The 20,398-nt window shown below is 43.9% G+C and overlaps 1 pseudogene; it reads left to right on the forward strand.

The window, feature by feature from the left end:
• The first annotated feature begins 2,040 nt into the window (after nucleotides 1–2,040).
• On the forward strand, nucleotides 2,041–13,027 carry LOC141432291 (uncharacterized; annotated as a pseudogene).
• Nucleotides 13,028–20,398: the final 7,371 nt, after the last annotated feature.

Here is a 20,398-nt window from a genome sequence, read left to right on the forward strand (position 1 = left end):
ACTGTGTTAAAGTAATTGAAATTCATCCCGTGAAGTACTGTTATTGAGTAGTAGCTCTGTTGGACAAAAGTGGTCTTCATCATCAGTTCCACTTCACCAAATTATGATTTTCAAGAGCAAATGCACGAGTTACTGCTAAATATATCCAAATTACCATAGGTGTTCCTACAATATTTGAAGAGTTCCCTCGATTTCCTTAAGATCAGATCACCAAATCCTAATTTGGTGCTTACGGGACCTAATTGAAGACATTCCTAGAGGACCAAAAAAAATTTTTTTAAATCCGTTCATAAATGAGGGACACCTGAGGTAACAAACATAAAAAAATAGATAGACCGAAAAGATAACCTCCTCCTTTTTTTGAAGTCGGTTAAAAAGGCGAATTACCTATGATTAGCGTGGATCGAAGAGTGGCGTGTCACCATCACCACCCATGCCGCCTTCACCAGTGGTGTGGGTACAGGAGGTCTTGCCGATATTAGGATAATTACTCCTTTCATCCCCTTTATAGGGTTCCGGAGCCAAAATGGCAAAAACGTAACCCTTAAATTATAGTTTCGCCATGTCTGTCTGTCTGTCCGTCCGTCCGCGGCTTTGCTCAGGGACTATCAATGCTAGAAAGCTGTAATTTTGCACGGATATAAATGTAAACTATGCCGACAAAGTGGTACAATAAAAAACTAAAAAAAAATTTTTTTAGGGTTCCTCCCATAGACGTAAAGTGAGGGTGTTTTTTTTTCTCATCCAACCTTATTGGTATAGGTACTTTAACCATTAGGGGTTTGCTAAGACAATTTTTCGATTCAGCGATTTTTTTGCGAAATATTTTCATTAACGTCGAGCGCCCCCCCCCCCCCCCCCCTCTAGATCAAAACCGGTGGGTGGAAAAATTTAAAAATTCAGGATAATAGTAAGTATATCAAGGAAAACTATAACGGCTAAGTTTGCTTGAGAATGAGAATTATTAGTAGTTTAAGAGTAAATAGCAGCCTAAGGTATAAAATATACCTAAACTATGGAAGATTCCGTATAAAATACGAAATCCTTAGAAAAATATTACTTACTTTTTTCGTAATGGCTACGGAACCCTATTTTGGGCGTGTCCGACACGCTCTTGGCCTTGTCTAGATAAATACTCAAATCTAGTTAGACATAAAAATAATGCGAGAGTGAGGGCGAGTCTGGGCGAATGATTGGTGTAAAACAGAAAATACATCGACTGGAAGAAGTTTCTTTGGAGTTATGGGTAAGGGCGAGTGAATTAGAGAGTGAAAGATACAATATCTACATGCTTAACTGCTAGATGTTAGTTAGTTAGTTAATTTAATCTTATTTATTACTTAATTTTAAATAAACTTTCTTAATTATTTCTTAAACCACGATCGAGCATAGCAACTAAAACTATACTTGGGATTGCTTGGGATATAAAATATTGGAACATTATTTTTCTGAAAAAAATTCGATTATAATTTGTCACATTATGTGTAGTGAGCAGCGCCACCTGTGCGCCGTGGGCCGCATTCCGCCGCGCGCCGCGATACCACAGAATATATAATAGTACTAACGTGCGATACGCCCACCGCCATTTGACGCCGGCCGCCGGTAGGTGGCTCGCTGAGCAACAACAAGCTAACTTCAGGAGATCAATAGCAACGCTTTCAAGCGCCATCTATTGTCAAACAAGCTCTAATAAATGACACCTGGCTCTCCACATCTATGTACATACATTACGTGGAATCGCCTGAAGTCGATCTATAAAAAAATGATACACACGCAATTGGAACTAAGAAAAGAAAATAGCAAGCCTAGTAGTGTAAATTATTTATTCTGTTCAGAAACTTCAACAGTTGGGATCCATTCAAAATCATGACCAGCTGAAAAATGTTCATATTATTTGGAATGGGCTTTAGTTATTATTTGATGCCCATAAAAGATATATGTACGAGCTAGTCCTACCTACAGTATGTACTATGAAATTTTCAGTAAAAGAAAGAATTATATTATGTACCGACAATCGAACCATTTGATTCCTGACCCACCGTAGAACGTTCTCGCAGTAAGCGTCATAATAAATTCCGTTGTCAAGCAATGATGCGATGTAATTATGACTTCTTCTAGGTTCAAGGTTCCACAGTGGGTTACAATTCAGTTGGTTCGAGTGTACTCCTCGGGGTCTTAAATTATATCCATGCGAGCTAAATAGAGTAGGTACTTAAAGCGTGAAAGTGAAGCAAACAAATTCACACATCATTTATTAATTCAGGATGTCACTCAAAATATTAGTGGTAAGTATGTAAATGAATAAATCAATAATATTAGGTATGCCTCTAAACACAGCGGATGCGAGCCGCTTCCAACCGAAGCAACTGGAGGTCTATGGGGGAGGCTATGTCCAACAGTGGACGTCCTACGGCTGAAATGATGATGATGATGATGATGCCTCTAGAAGTATTCTTATGTAGGTCTCACAGTGACATAATAACCACCGATAGCTATCCGCACCGACCAGTAATCGGAAGTAGGTTACATGATTCAACATCCGCGCGAACGATGGGTTTTTCCTGAGCACACCATATCGCTCCCGAAAGCGGCGAAACAAGTAAAGTTATGCAAGTGGGTGAGCGACACACTTGCGCGAACAATGCCTCATTACTTATACTCGTAAGATTCGCGGGCCGAGGGTCAGCCAGCGGCGGTTCACTCGACTCGCGGCGCGGGCGCGGTGCGCGGGCGCTGACCCGCGCTGCTAATGAGTGAGGCACACGCGCCCGCGCCGCGCCGCGCCGCCGCTCAGTGCGCGGCCCGACTGGCCCGGCGCCGTATCGCGACTGATATCTGTTATCAGCGCGATAAGATACCGCCACCCGCAGCCCGCGCAGTGCCGCGCCGCGAGCCGAGGGCACCAGCGGTGGTGCAGTGTAGTGCAGCAGCAGCAGCAGCCGCCAGCAGCAGCAGCAGCAGCAGCAGCAGCCAGCAGCAGCGACGTTGCCGGCGCCGCCATGCGCAGCAAGGACCGCCTCGCCGAGCTGCTGCAGGTCAGTGCTCCGCCTGCCGCCGCCGCAGTACACTAACACTTCTAGTGAAGCGTGACATCATAATCGAGCGGTGCAAATATTGTGATATGCTTGTGATCGTGGCCTCGCCGCGTCGTAACTCTGTTCGTAGATCTCGGCTCGGTAACAGGATAACGAGGGCTTCCGCTCCAGATGCGGCGCCGGCTGCCGGGGCCGGGAGCACCGCGTGCCCACACTTCTTGACTCTTGTCCGTTTCGCTGTCGCGCCTAGTCGAGTGCATCGACATGATTCATTTTGTTTGCCCGAGGTTGAACTCTTATAAATGCCTGAGTCTACATGTACTACACCTACATAGTATACAGAAATGATACTTTGTGATTAACGTACGTTTACTTAAGAATTATAGACACTGACGTGAAACGTAAAGTGCCTATTATCAGACCAAATTAAATATTAAACGTTTCCATTACATCCATACTAATATTATAAATATGAGTGTGTGTGTTTGTATGTTTGTCCATCTTTCACGTAGCAACGGAGCAACGGAACGCCGTGATTTTTGGCATAGAGATAGTTTATGGGCCAAAGAGTGACATAGGCTACCTTTAATCCCGGAAAAAATGCACAGTTCCCGAGGGAACAGCGCGTGATAACCGAATTCCACGCGGACTAGTCCGGCAAAAGCTAGTTTATTCATATCTCAGTCGATGGACAAGCAGCGACTTCCGTCACAAATTAATCTAAATGAGTATGCAAACAGAGGTGTGTTTGCAGTACTCGATAATATTTGATTTAAGAACGTCAGTCGCTTCATCACAAGATGTGGTAGGTATGACGTTCTTCGCACAATTATTCCTACAATTTATATTTGTTTAGCTCCAAATACAAGTAGAATTTCTTTTTGTGGCTTCCTCCTTGTTCAACAGTACTTTGGTATCATCAACGGCTTGGCCTGCGAGTGCAGAACCCAATTGGGAGTTTATTTCGAACCTTAGACCGCCCCGTCCCATTGTCCACCCCGAATAGGTGTATGGTAGTATCTAATATATTGTGTCGAATGTGTTCCAGCGCGCAGAGGCGGCTGGCGCCGTGTACCAGGACACAGTGCTGGCCGTGGACGAGGGGGGCGCGGGGGGGGCGCCCCCCCACATGGAAGACATGCTGCAGGAGGTCAGCACTTACTTACCACTTACCACACCTACATGAAATGACCTTCACCTCACAATACTAGTTACAATATGGCCCCGGACACAGAAATTACAATTAATTCAAATTCCCGCGCAGGAACATGTGTGTCAAACTAATTGCTGTAAACATTTTGCTCTTGAAAACATATTCATTAATTAACCGGTGACGGGACGCGCTCGTTAACGCGCAGGCGCGGCGGTGTGCTGATGCATTCGCATACAAACACGTGCGATGCAGATACTCGTATTGTGGTGCGGATGTCGAGGTCGCGCCGCGATAGCGCCGTTATCGGCTGCGCCTGCGCTTGACCTGATGCACACTATCTTACACCTTGTGACTTGAGATGAATCTCAAGACGCTTCATTTGCGGCGCACACCTATTAGGTATGGTACCTATGCCTCGTTTGTCTTCAACTCGTTTACGAAACCAGGGAATTGGACACATCGGGCACCTACAAACGTAAAGCGTTTTCCTTTAAAGCCCCTGCAGTTGCTATTCGCATTATTTACTGGATTCTATCACAGCAGCGGTAGAGACTGAACGTATCTAAACGAAGCATTACATACTTATTCACGTTAGTACTCGTATCTATCATGCATGCTGTTTAAAACAAGTTGCTTAGATTACATTCTTAATGTCTGACACGCTCCGAATCACAGTTATTGCTTTCACCACTTCTTTTAAGTAAATGGTACAGGATGAGGGTAGAATTAAAGAAATGGTTAATGCAACCGCGAGCGTCAGAGCTGCTTCTGGTCGCGGGGTCACGGGATATTGAGATACTCATAATGGAGTATTGTGGCCATGGTTGTTACTTTCAATATTATTTCATAGTGTTATCATCTAATCGTACGTCTAAATCAGATGATTATTATTAAAATATGAACATCTCTTTTTGAAGTATTTGCTGATATTACAGGCCACACCCGTATACCTCTTTAACGAAACAATAACAATATTATGAACACTTAATGCAAGCTAAGGACCAAAATGTCGTTAGCCAAACGTTGTGTGTGCCGTGCGGTATATGGCATCTTATACAGAACTTTACGTATAAATTAATTTTAGAAAATCTATGAATTGATACTTGAACTACGTATCACACAATGTTTAGTATACGTATTTCATGAGGAACTTATGAATTGTTCAAAAATATAATGAAAGTGGGCACCCTTTGTTATTTAATGATGAACCGTTAGAACCCTAATCATCATCATCTCAGCTTAGATAGATAGATAGATAGAAACTTTAATCGTCATAACAAAATAAGGTGTGTGCGGCAGTGCAGCTTAGGTTTCCTCACGATGATTTTCTTCACCGTAAAGCTCATAGTAGGTAAATTTTAAAATGTAATTCCGCACATGAATTCTGAAAAACTCAGAGGTGCGAGTGCGGAATATTTTAATATAAACTATATTATTTTAAGAAAATGTTGTTTTTGGGCAGTTTGTTATATCATGTTAACAAATACTTCGGCAGCTATTCAATTCAATCACGCGGTTTACCTTTCCTGCTCTTGTTTCAGCAGAGTTAAGCTTTTATATTTTCTATTCCTATGGAGAGGCAACATTTCTTTTATTTTTTCATTTCTTCAATTAACGTTTTTCTTTTAATTTGTAATATAATCAGTTCAGTATGTCAAATGTTTTTAATTTGTTGGTGGTGTAGACGTGATATCCGGTTGTATTCTGTTTCAGGCGGAGGCGGCAGTGCGCTGGTCCAGCGAGCTGACGGGACTCACCGCCACCATGCGGCGGCTGCACGCGCATCCCGCCTTCCACACCAGCCCCGGTGCGTGCCCACTGCCCACTGCCCACTGCCCACAGCCCACCCCCTAGCGAGCTGACGGGGCTTACCACCACCATGTGGCGGCGGCATTCACTGTCCACTCCATTACTCACTCACTGCCCACTAATAATTGCCTACCGCCCACTAAATTACTCACTGCACACTTCCCACTACCTAATGCCTGCTGCCCACCCCATTGCCCACTGCTCACTGCTCACTGTTCACTATCTACCTTATTACCCACTGCACATGCCCACGGGTAACCGTCCCTTTGTGTACTACCCATTTTTCACTTCCTATTGCCCACTGCCAACTACTCACCCCATTACTTTCATACTGTACTGCTTATTACTCACTGCCAACCACATTGCTCTCTGAGCACTGACCTCTGCCTAGTGTTCGCTGACCACTGGTCATTGCTTACTTAACCGAGACAGTCTGTATGTTACGCCATTGTACAATTTCAATTTAAAAATTCGTCAGCAAACATCATGCGTGTAACTTGTATGACATGACATGGATTAATGATGCGGGATTTACACTCTCGCCTCGTGACTCACCTCGTGCCTTGACGTTTCAATCTTGCTTGCGATTGGCTCATTCAGATATTTATCCAATCACAAGCGTAACTAGAAATGTCAAACGGACCTCACAATAGGTACTAACGCCATCTAGCGATATTTGGCCTCATCCGATTGTTACCGAGGCGTCGTCAGCAGTCATTGCATAACCAATTTAATATTTGATTGTGGTGACACGTTGCAGAGATGCAGGAGCAGCTGGACTCGCTGGTGACGCAGGCGCACGCGCTCGGGCTGAAGGCGGCCGGCGCGCTGCGCCAGCTGGAGCAGCGGGCGGGGGGGGCCGGGGTGGGGGCGGGGCCTGCGCGCGCGCCTCGCGGCTGCAGGCGGCGTGCTGCCGGCGCCGGTTCGCGGCCGCGCTCGAGCAGCACCACGCCGCGCTCGGCGACCTGCGCGCCGCGCGCCGCCGCCTGCTCGCCGACCAGCTCGCGCTCAGTCAGTAACACTAACAGTAACAGTAACACACACACTGCCCAATGCCCATTGCCATCACCCCGCTCATATGTAATATTAAGCGACGATCGAGTTTTTTGTCGAATCAAATACTCGTATCACTATTATAGCGTATTGTGAAGTTCGTTTGAGAATAAAATCTTATTGACGATAAGCTCGATTACTTAAAGAAATGTCAAAGTTGTCAAACGACCCTCGCGACACTATTTGAGCGCCGCTGGCCGGTCGCAGAAAATAAATGACACCGATCTACCTCGTCCCGGACTAAACATAGCTCGTACTCGTATACTATGGGTACTAGACGAACGGATAAACATATTTTTATAGATAAACTAGCCTCGATCCGAGGCTTCGCCCGCATTAGAAATAATTTAATGCCGTCTTAACTGTACTGTTGTATATTTATCTACCTATCTATAGCAGCCATTGTTGCATCCGTCTTTGAACTTAGGCCTCGTTTCACGTTTCCACTTCTGTCTGTCTGTCTGTCTGTCCGCCACCTTCATCCGGTTGTGCCGGCTCGCTGCCGGATGTCATCCGTCCATCTCTTAGGAGGTCTTCCCCTGCTGCGGGTGTTGGCGCTTGGTCTCCACTCCAGTATTCTTGGCACCCAGCGGCAGTGATCCATTCTGGCTGTGTTTGTCCTGCTCATCTCCACTTTCGACGCCCAGCCTCCTCCACCACATCTACGACTTTCGTCTTTTGCCTGATCCACTCGTTTCTTTTCCAATACATCAGAGTTATGCCAAGCATTAACCTCTCCATTGCCTTCTGTGCAACCCGAATATTCGCGAATATGTTGTATTTGTGGCCGTACAATTTTTAAATATAGTCATATAGTACAACGACAACCTTTTAAATATAATGACCCGGATAACTCACGTCTTAAATCGAGTTTAGCTCGACATGTTTCGTGCTAATCTGTAGCCCTTCGTCTTCGGAGCAACGCGACTCAGCGGCTGCTGCAACACGCGCACTGCGCGCCGCCGCTCAACAACCTTTTACTTACCTACACGGTTCTTGTTTGTGCTTGTTGCCATGGCAACGCAACGCGAATAAGAGTGTTACAGCCTTATTCATAAAAACCTTAATTAGGTTTGATCGGTCTGTACTTAGCAGACTGATTAAGCTTAATAGACGGTTGTCAAGAAGTATGATTCATAAACACTTGCTAGCAGTCTGCTAGTTGTTGAGCTGCTGATAGACGGATTAGACGTTATGTTGGCCACCTTGACAATCAAGACAAAAAATGGCCTAATCGATAATTAAAAAAAAAATTGACAGCAGTGACAGCAAATTAGCAGGAAAAAAAAATAAGCGAGATGTTTGTTTCCGCCATTTCCGATCCGCATGTTTATGTTGTGTAAAAGCCATAATTATGTTAATCATCCGTTTTTTTTCATATTTATTGTTAATTTATTGTTGCTAATTTAGAGGATTTTAAATACAAATTCCTGAAAATAATTTTCCAGTTTTTTTAATCTTTGCGCAGCCCTGTCTTCACTATAAATATCTTCTGTATGGTTTTTGCTCTTGTCAAAGTCAGCTGTTCAAACTTGTGGCGGCCATTTTGTGACTTACAGGGAGATAAAGGAGGCTACGGTCCTCTAACTTTAGCAGAGCCTTGATCGACTGATTAGCGTAACAGACGTTTATGAATCATGTTTTTAGCATCGGGCCTTCAAGGAGCCTTCAAGGAGGCTCTAACTTTTTATGAATAAGGCTGTTAGAGTTTGACTTGAAAACAGAGGCCGCATTGCCTAACGTTTCTGATACACGCGATCGCAATCAAATGACAGATTGGGTATGGGAAATGTTGATTGCGATGACGAGCGTCAGAAACGTTAGGCAATACGGCCTCAGGTTAGGTAGGTAGGTACGGTAGCAATTTGAAAGGGCAACGTTCGCTTGCACAACGCCATCTATTGATTGCAAACGAGTTAATACGTTGTCTTGAGAGCCGAGGTACGTCACCGTTCTTGGACAGTGCCCTCTATTCTTGTTTAAACTTAAAATATTATACAAGGACGTCTGGACGTCTGTCTAATATGAAATCTGAATCCTAACTGCGATCTGATCTGCCGTTTCAGCCAACTCCGAGATCACGGAGGAGGAGTGCGAGAGGCTGCTGGACGACAACCGCCTGCAGCTGTTCGTCGACAACGTGAGTGCCGCCGCCGCCGACATACCCGTACATGCCTCATACAGTGCCCGCCGACATACCCGTACATGCCTCATACAGTGCCCGCCCACATACCCGTACATGCCTCATACAGTGCCCGCCAACATACCCGAACATACCTCATACAGTGCCCACCGACATACCCGTACATGCCTCATACAGTGCCCGCCGACATACCCGTACATGACTCATACAGTGCCCGCCGACATACCCGTACATGCCTCATACAGTGCCCGCCGACATACCCGTGCATGCCTCATACAGTGCCCGCCGACATACCCGTACATGCCTCATACAGTGCCCGCCGACATACCCGTACATGCCTCATACAGTGCCCGCCAACATAGCCGTACATGCCTCATACAGTGCCCGCCGACATACCCGTACATACCTCATACAGTGCCCGCCGACATACCCGTACATGCCTCATACAGTGCCCGCCGACAACCCGTAGATGCCTCATAGGTCATACACAACCACAGACCTCCAAATTTTTGGGACAAAATCAAATATTAGACGGTTGTCATAGACTCATCTATTGTAAGAGTAAATTTATGTAGTTAGTAAAACATATAAGTAGATCTAGAAAGACAAATCTAGAAAGGCCATTTTCCGCACAAAAACCTGGATGTAATGTCAAGAACTGACTCAGACGTAGAAAGCTGAAGAGGATGGCGAAAATCGTGATGACCCCCTTTCTGAGTGAAATCTGAAGTAGATTCTTATCTATTTACTTCAGATCCACTTCGATTCCACTAAAACCGATCAAAGCGTACTCATATTCTGTATATTGCTCTCTCACACTAAATTGGGACTCTCAAAAAGGCATGATGAACGCGGCCAGTCTGTTCAAAGTGGCTCAGTGCGTGAGGTTATTATTGACAATCGCCTCCACAGGATTATCGACCTCTTTGATCATTATGAAAAGCCCGACGACAGAAAAAGTTATTGGGAAGCGACCAAGGGGAATTGATCCTATGTGTAGAATAGATAAGATAAGCGATACCACTGATATAAATGGAGAGCAATTGTTTGGGAATGTGACTTTGTCCCAAAAATTCCAAGATCTATCACAAATACGTGTGACATATTTTTAACAAAAGTTAATTGTACTTAATATTAGATTTTTTATAGGGAACTTAGGTCTATTTATATAAAACTAATTCCTAGTTTTGGCTAAATTGCAAAATTATCGTGTAATGCTGTTTGTTTGCAGAATGATTTGCCTATATTATGAATTTATGAGAGCGGTTTCGCTCTACAAAAATCCGAATCAGTGAAAAATTAAAATACGGTCTAAAGTAGTTGTTGAACTGCTGGCATGGTAAAATTGAATGAAGAAAATCGGATCTGGTGTGTAAACTACCATACAGTAGTTCTACAACTACTCCGGTCCGTATTTTCACGGATTCTGATCGGATTCGAATCGGACGTACCTAGTGCGAAACCGCTCTAACAGCTGGCATTTGCTGGTCGTGACAAAATCAATAGTACTTGCTTCCACTTCGCTTAGCGACGACAAGCCACATCGCCGCTGCGGGACATGCCAGAGTAGCATGGTGGTAGTATGGTGTTCGGCATCTCAAATCATAAGTTTAATTGCAGATAGCGGCGGAGACGCTGGAGGCGCGTCGCGGGCTGCGGGACGCGGAGGCGCGGCGCGCGGAGCTGGCGCGCGTGGAGGCCGCGCTGCAGGACGTCAGGGATCTGTTCGCGCAGCTGGCGCATCTCGTGGCGCAGCAGGTGCGTTGCGCACGCCACCGCGGCCCAGGGAATTTAAATGGGATGAATTTATCAACGAGAATATAATACATTTGGATTTCTTAGGATTTAGTAATAAATTATTGGCGGCAAACCACACAAATATCATGGACAGGGTTCGATGTCTCTTCTACTAATCATGCACAGTAAAGACCATGTCGACAGCAAACATGACTTTGCCTGATTTTCGGCTCATAAGTTAGGTCATTTACATAACAAAAGGTACAGAAATGGGGTAAGAATGGATCCTTGCGGCACTCCCATTTCTATCACAGATCCCGCCGATACCGTTCCGTTAATCGCTACATTTTGCTTTCTTCTTGTGAGATAATATTTAGTGACTTATAAGCAAAGCCACGAATACTTTAAGGATTTAACTTACAAATAAAAGCTTTCGACAGGTCGCAGGATACACCTAAAGTCATGTGATTCCTCCCGAGCTTGCAATATAAATTTAACTAAACTATGATCCGTGTCTGTTGTAGATCTACCTTTTGTGAATGTGAGAATGGCAGTAGAGACGTGTGTAGATCATTTTGAACACCGTAACCGTTGATACATTCTGCTGCTGACTGAACAACTAAGCTGGTCAAAGGCTTTTTGATGTGTATCGGTCCCAGTTGGTACTGATGCTGACTGCCTGTCGTCGTGTGCGTGCATGTACTGACCGTGTGTGTGTGTGTGTGTGTTACAGCAAGAGCAGATCGACAGCGTGGAGTACTTCGCGCTGCAGGCCACGGAGCACGTGGAGAGCGGCGGCCACGAGCTGCTGCGGGGAAACGTCTTCCGCAAGAAGACCAAGCAGGTACCACACGCCGGCGCCGAGGGCGTCGACCCCGGCCTGCCAATTTTCATTACGAGCTTTTCTACTCATTGTAACAAACAATACAGTCGACAAAAAAAAGCTTGTTAACTGTACTTGCATAAATGTCATCCAAGCAGTCCTGATGGTGCTGCGGATGTCTATGGTCGACGGCAATCACTTAACACCCGGTGAACCGCCTTCTCGCTTGTCTGCTATTACTTAAAAAAGCTACATATCACTACCAAACTTTAAGTCACTTCGATCATAAAATTTTAGATTATTTTGTCATTTATGTTTTAAATTTATACATATATAGAATTACTTAGGCTGTAAAGTGAAATCAAAACGCACTACAGAGGTCATGACGTTAAAATATTGACCAATCACAGCTTCGCATGTACTATAAAAATGTAACCGTCAAAAGACACGCATTTTTATTAGGCACATTCCTACACCAGCTACCTCCGAAATTATACTTACAGTCGAATCTTTATCGAAGTTTTATTCAAGCATCGCTAGAAAACCCTCTACTTCAACAGCCAGGGTTTCGGCAGCTACAGTTATTAAAAACGACTTTACATACATTTTGACGAGTTTATGACCCAACCTCATATATAAAATTAAGAAATTCAAATAACCATTTAAGATACACATACATATTATACACATGTATACATGTACACACACATATTTTAGATAAAGATAGATATAGGTAGATTCGTCAGTACTTAAGTGTTGATGTTAATAGCATTATTATTATTTTTCTTTGTACCGAAGTGAACTCTATGCGGGCATTCTGCTATTATTTGTACCTACACTGCTATTACCGGCGAGCACCTGTAATTGGCTTTCTGTGTGTATTGTTATCTTTAATCTGTATGTTTTAAGCTGTTGGTTCTCTAGAATAATAAATAAATAAAATTTGATAAGAAGTTGAGTCAGTCCCTCCAAACACTAGCCTAAACTTTAACTGAATCAGTTTGATTAGGGTGTTCCTGATTATGATTTAAAAAAATGGATGTTCGTACTTTTATTTTACAGAAAAAGATCAGCTTGATCGTGTGCGTGTCGGTGGCCGTGTTCATCATCCTGCTCGTGCTCATCTACACCTAGCCCCCCCCCCAGCGTCCCCCTCTCCCCCTCCACTAGTCAATACGATGTCTCGAAACCGGTGTAATATTTTTCTTAACATAAGCACAAATGATAATATAATACCTAGTAATAATATATTAAACTATAAATGTTAATACTTACCTGTTGTTTAATTTGTATCGTCTCCTTTTTTAAGACTGTCAGTACTCGAGGGCGGTAATCAAGGAAAAACAAACGAGATTTTGCAGTACCTAGAGTTTTTGCGTTGAGTTCATAATTCCCGCACCGCTCTTGAAACATGACACAGTGTTTTTCATCTCATTTGAGGAAAAAACGACAGAAGAGGAGACACTATAAGGCTGTATGAACTCAAATAGTTACAGAAATTAGGCAGCATGCAAAAATCTGGTTTGTAGTATTAAAAACTCAGGCTTTTGAACTAAAGTAAGTAATCTCAAAATAGTGAACAATTTAACCAATATGCACTCAGTTTATAATATTTTGTAAACAGTTGCACAGCTAAACAACGCTGAAGATGCATATCAATAACAACCGGTTACCTTACTTATTACCTTTACTTGCACGAATTTCATTTGCCTGAATTTCACTTGCCATACCAACGTTTGCCATAACCTGTGGAGTGGCAGCGCCATATTTAAAATTTACTGTCAAGCGGCGCGGCCATTTTGAAAAAATCTTTCTTGACTGCAGTGACACCTACGAATTAATTTCGCGAATTCGCGAATTTTATTAAAAATATCACCAAAAAAAAATTACTTTCATTTTATAGATAAGCCTTACAGTGATAGTTTAGCATAAAATGGCATATCTAATTAAATAACAATGAATGACCTTCAATTTCTGTGAACTTTATTATTCAAATATCTGATAACCAAATTTTTCTCAGTCATGTATTAAATAACTATAATTACAAAATAAAACAATTACCTGTAGGAAACACTGATTTATTTCTTTTTATTTAAAAAGTTAAAGTATTAAATAAATTAATAAAACCGTACGCTGCTTATAGGAGATCTCTCTTTATTTTTGTTCTACCTCTGGAATAGTTAAACAAACCAACCTCAAACTAGGAATGACAATACGGGTACAGATACTCATACTGCTTAACAACAAATAATAAAAACAGGCTTATGCCGGTAAAATTACTGGCACTTGAGGTATCCCATCTTAGGCCTCTAGGTTGGCAACGCATCTGCAATACCCCTGGTGTTGCAGATATTTATGGCCAGTGGTGATCTCTTACCATCAGGAGATCCTCTTGCTCGTTTGCCATCCAGTCGAATAAAAAAAAATACATGACTCAATCTAGCGGAATTCACTTAAACTCTGTAAATAAAATTGAAAGTAACATGTTTCTTGTACGCGGACCTTTCTTTATTTTTAACATTATTTAAGTTTTATTATTTTGTTGTTGTAGCGGCAATAAAAACACACATTAGGTGCAAATTTAAGCTGTCTGTCTATTACTGTTCACCTCATACCTCCTGTGACAGATAAAACGGAAAGTGAAGCGTTAGCAACAGGGTTCCCTCTGACATCATTTACTTACGGAACCCTAAAAATCCCATAAGCATTATGTAATTTACGAAGAATTGTAACTTAGATAATGTTTCACTTTAAAAAGTCTTTAAAATTAAATAAAAACAGTTTTTTTGTACTTTTTATAAAACAAAGCTATTTTTTTCGAGTTAAAAAAACACAAAAACAACTTTTTTAATTCCTAGAGACGATTTTGGTGAATGAAAGGGACATTAAAAGACGTGGAAATTTAATATCTACTCGCTACAAAACAATAAAATTGAAAAATATACGACAAATGGGGAATAATTGGGAAAAACGTGTTACATACCTACCGACCGAGGTGATGTAGCTAAGCTAGTGACCGGAGGGCGGGAGAGGTGGGCAAGTTTATTCAACTTTTCTTGGTAGGCGAATTTGTCCAACCACAAGTCCCGCTGACTAAACACTTGTCTGACATGATCTAAAAGGCTAAATAAAATCAATCCCACTATTCCACTCATATAATAATAATATAATAAATGCGAAAGTTCGTAAGTCTGATTGTTTGTAACTTCATCACGTCTAAACCACTGAACCGATTGATATGAAATTCCGTATACAGATAGTTTGAGTCCCGAAAAAGGACAGAATAGTTTTTATCCCGGAAAATTGCAGTCCCCGCGGGATAGTAAACAACGAAATTTACGCGGACTGAGTCGCGGGTAACGGGTAACCTACAAATATTGTACAGTCAAGTGCAAAGATATCGACACGGCCTTAATGTTAAGTGCACAAAGTCGTGTATACCTCATAATGTTTGTAACTTTGACAGTGTCGATATCTTTGCTCTTGACTGTAGCAGTGAAAGTCTATGTAAGGATAAATGGATGTAGAAATTCAGAAGGAAGTTTGACATTCCTTTACACTGAAATAGCTGGACGCATGAATGTGTCATTTAATACGAAATTTCTTAAACTAAACATGTTCACAAAATTCAAATTGAAACTCACATACAACTAACATATTCTATTAAAAGTTCAAAAATAATTTATTTTGGTCTATTCTAGTTTTTTTTTTTTTTTTACTTATTGAAACGCAACTATTTGGAACCTAACAATCTGAAACCTACATAAGTATTTGAAATCAGTCATTATAGCCAATAAAACCTACCGATTTTTTTTTTGTAAGAATTATTTGAAACCTCTCTTTTTTTTTTTTTTTTTTTTTTTCGAAATCAAACCTATTTTGAAACAACCACTTTTTTTTTTTTTTTTTTTTTTATTTATTTTTTTTTGTTCTTAAAACCTAACCTAACAAAACCTAAAACCTAAAACCTAACCTAAAAGGAAGGGGAGAGGAGAGTCCCATAACACCCCTGCATCGTCCCCACGGCGCAGCGATAGTGCGTAAAGCATTTTCCCACGACAAATAAAAAAAAAAAAAAAAAAAAAAAAAAAAAAAAAAAAAAAAAAAAAAAAAAAAAGATGGAAGCAACTGGTAAAATGGTAAACTGCGGAGTCCTTCAACACGGTGGGGTTGCTCTGGATACCTCTTAGTAATTTATCGCTATTTTTGAGCAAGAAAATGGACAATAATAAAAAAAAAATATTCACAAAGATAAACCTTTATTTTTTGCATGCTATTATAGTTAGCAGTATGTGAACATTTTTCACTGCTTTAAATTTAAGACCATTATAACCAACACATTGCAAATAAATGAATAATTAAAAGGTTTTTTTTTTTTTTTTTTTTTTTTTTTTTAACCTAACCTAACAAAAACCTAAAACCTAAAACCTAAACCTAAAAGGAAGGAAGGGGAGAGGAGAGTCCCATACACCCCCTGCATCGTCCCCACGGCGCAGCGATAGTGCGTAAAGCATTTTCCCACCGACAAATAAAAAAAAAAAAAAAAAAAAAAAAAAAAAAAAAAAAAAAAAAAAAAAAAAAAAAAAAAAAAAGATGGAAGCAACTGGTAAAATGTAAACTGCGGAGTCCTTCAACACGGTGGGTTGCTCTGGATACCTCTTAGTAATTTATCGCTATTTTTGAGCAAGAAAATGGACAATAATAAAAAAAAAATATTCACAAAGATAAACCTTTATATTTTGCATGCTATTATAGTTAGCAGTATGTGAACATTTTTCACTGCTTTAAATTTAAGACCATTATAACCAACACATTGCAAATAAATGAATAATTAAAAAGGTTTTTTTTTTTTTTTTTTTTTTTTTTTTTTTTTTTTCTTAAAACCTAACCTAACAAAACCTAAAACCTAAACCTAAAAGGAAGGAAGGGAGAGGAGAGTCCCATACACCCCCTGCATCGTCCCCACGGCGCAGCGATAGTGCGTAAAGCATTTTCCCACCGACAAATAAAAAAAAAAAAAAAAAAGGTTAGGTTTGGTTAGGTTAGGTTAGGTTAGGGTAGGTTAGGTTAGGTTAGGTTAGGTTCCCCCCCGAGTGGGACCGCCTCGTGGCCCTAATGGACCAATGTCTGGCCACGGGGCAATTCCCTCAAGCATGGAAGGAGGGCCGCTTGGTCCTCCTGCGGAAGGAGAGCAGACCGGCGGACTCCCCTTCCGGGTGGCGGCCGCTCGTCATGCTGGACGAAACCGGGAAGCTCCTAGAGAGGATAATTGCTTCCCGGATCGCCTGCCACCTGACGAGCGAAGGGCCGGATCTTGCGGAGAACCAGTTCGGGTTCCGGGTAGGGCGATCCACGCTGGATGCCCTATCCGCCCTGAAGGGGTTCACCGAAGATGCTGCCAGGAGGGGCCAGGGGGCCATGGCGGTGTCTCTAGACATCGCCAACGCCTTCGGGTCTCTCCCCTTCGGAGTGATAGGGGAGGCGCTCCGTTATCACGGGGTGCCCTTCTACCTCCGAAGGATTGTAGAGCACTACCTGATGGACCGGGTAGTGCTCTACATGGGGAGAGGGGACGAACGGATGGCCAGGGCGGTAGCCTGCGGCGTTCCACAGGGGTCAGTGCTAGGGCCCCTACTTTGGAACGTCGGCTACGACTGGGTCATCCGCGGGAGGGTGCTGCCTCGGATGGTGGTCGTCTGTTATGCAGATGACACGCTTATCGCTGTCCGGGGCACCACATACGAGGAGGTGAGGAGGAGGGCGGAAGTGGGAGCCACCCTCGTTATCCAGCGCATTGAGGCGCTGGGTCTGAGGGTGTCCCTCCCTAAAACGGAGGCCCTCTGTTTCAGAGGGCCAAGATGGAGGCTGCCGCGGGGTCCAACCCTGCTGATTAGTGGGGAGGCCGTCGAGGTGAAGGCCCACATTAAATATCTGGGCCTTACCCTTGACGGAAAATGGGGGTTTGCAGAGCACTTCCGCAGGATGACTCCCCGACTCGTGGGCGCGGCGGGAGCCTTAGGGCGGCTCCTACCCAATGTGGGTGGACCGAATGCCCCCTGCAGACGATTGTTTGCAGGGGTCATTCGGAGTATGGCCCTTTACGGGGCCCCAATATGGGCGGAAGCGCTCACCGCTACCACCAGGGCGCTGCTCCGAAAGCCCCAAAGGGTGATGGCAGTGAGGATGGCCCGGGCCTACCGGACGGTGGGCTGGGCGGCGGCTGGGGCCTTAGCTGCATCTCCCCCTTGGGAGCTGGAAGCAGCCATGCTTGCCGACGCCTATAAGGCAAAAGTGGAGCGCAGGGAGCGGGGGGAATCCCTAGCTCCCCAGGAGCTGGCCCGGGCCCGAGAGGTCCAGAAAGAGGAGGTGCTGGAGCGCTGGACGGATGAGTTATCGGAGGCTGAATACGGCCTCCGAACGATCGAAGCCATCCGCCCGGTGCTCCTGGATTGGTGTCGGAGGGAACACGGGTCCCTTACCTTCCGCCTTGTGCAGGTGCTGTCCGGGCATGGTTGCTTCGGGCGGTACCTCCACAAGGTTGCCGGAAGGGAGGCGACGGCGTCGTGCCACGAGTGCGGCGCCAATGAGGACACGGCGCAGCACACCCTCGAAGTGTGCAGCGCGTGGGCCCAGCAGCGCCGCACTCTAGTGGCGGCGATCGGCGGCGACCTCTCGCTCCCCAGTGTCGTGCAAGCCATGCTGAGAGCAAGAGTTCTTGGGAGGCTGTCGCCTCCTTCTGCGAAGAAGTCATCTCGCAGAAGGAGGAGAAGGAGCGGGAAACGCGAGAATGATCCACTCGCGCACCCGCTCCGGCGCAGACGACGGTGGGAAGGAGCGGCGACAATTTGCCGCCAACCTTCCCTAGTGGTGCCAGGCTGGCGAGGGATGGGGTCCCTTGCTAGCGCCCATTGGCCCACACGTCTTGGGGGGGTTGAGTATTCCCGACCCCTCCTCTTGGTGCGGGAGCTCCGGCTAAGGCTGGGGCGGCCGGCGGGCGTCCTGGTGCCTACTCGTTCTCCCAGGGCACTCGCAAAACGGCAAGAGGGAATACCGGTGGGTTTTAGTGGGTATACCTCCCCTCTCCTTCCCGTAGGGCAGGAGGTATGGGGAGGGAGTCCCACATAACTTCCGCGTCGTCCCCAAGGCGCGGTCGTATGCGTAATGCATTTTCCCACCGCAAAAAAAAAAAAAAAAAAAAAGGTTCCCCCCCGAGTGTCGCTACTGTAGAACTAGGCTGTATACCGCTGGCAGGTGGTAAAACTGACCACCTGGCAGGTTAGATTAATCTAGTTTTATATAAACTGATAGGTTTTTTATATTATGTTTCTAGAATATAACTTTAAAACAGTTTGACAACGGTATACATGCCGGAGCGCAGATTGCTCCCGATAGGCCTAAGCGGCTGGTGCTATGCTATGTAAATGTATTTTTAAGCTCTGAAATAAATCCAAATGATTGAAAAGTTGTTTATTTTGAACTAAGTTTAAAGTCACGCGCGTTGATCCCCAGTACCTAAGCTCTTACCTAGTTACAGTCCCCACAAGTGGTGGAGTTAGCGCGGTCGGTGTACTTTTTATGTTTTAGCTATCGCTTCAGAGGACGACGGAGTACCGCAGCGATTCCAGCGGTCTATGGACAATTGTTAAGAAAAGACGAGCTTTGATGACAAAAAAGCGCATGAAAAGTGAAGCAAGTTGGTAAATGTATCGATTTTTGAGGAAGCAACTGTGAGTTATTTTATTTTTTCCTCATATCGCAAGTGTTTAATAGAATTTGCGGGCAGATAAATTTTATACGCAGAAGAAAAGAAGATGGCAGAAAAATTCGCAGGATATTCGGATGTGGACGATTTTATCCACCAGTTTGAAACTATTGCGATCATAAAGAATTGGTCCGCAGATCAGAAGCGAGTAGCGATCGCACTCTACTTAGAAGGGCCTGCGTTGTCCTGGTACAAGGCCAATTTCACGACGTTGGAGTCGTATGATTTAATAAAGAAGGGATTAGTAGAACAATTCCCGTCGCAAGAAGACTATGCACAGTCTTTTTATTATAGAAAGCAGGAGCCGAAAGAACCGCTACTATCATTTTATTATGACCTAGAGAAATTAGCGTTGAAAGCAGGGATCACGGAAGATGGCAGATTTATCAAGCATTTTATTAAGTCTATCAATTCGCAATGGCAAGCACATTTAGCGTCCAGATTTTTCGCGTCAAAGGAGGAGCTAAGGAAAACGATTCTTCAATTGTGTGATATATTTAATACAGAATTAAACATGAAAACACATAAAGTAGAACTGCCGATTAATATTACAAAAGATGATCAACACTCGTGGGAGCAAGGAGATGCTCCACCTCTTCGATTCACGCCGCGTTCGGAGTATGACACGTCCCAAACGCCGCCAACAATGGTATTTCCGCAAGTAATACACCAGGGAACATCACGTGTGCCATATGGAAGGTATAATTTGAGGCCGCGGCAGCTACAGCCGGTGCCGCAGCAGCGTCAAGGATATCAAGGAAATACTCATGGTTTCCAAATCAATACGATTTTTTCTAGTGAATTTCCCGATGTTTGTACTGTTGAGAAGAATAGTCTGAACACGTTTGTGCCCATAGAGCTCAATGGCAGGATTTGCAAGGCT

This window comes from Choristoneura fumiferana, chromosome 10, assembly GCF_025370935.1.
Source record: "Choristoneura fumiferana chromosome 10, NRCan_CFum_1, whole genome shotgun sequence".
Lineage (NCBI taxonomy): Eukaryota > Metazoa > Arthropoda > Insecta > Lepidoptera > Tortricidae > Choristoneura > Choristoneura fumiferana.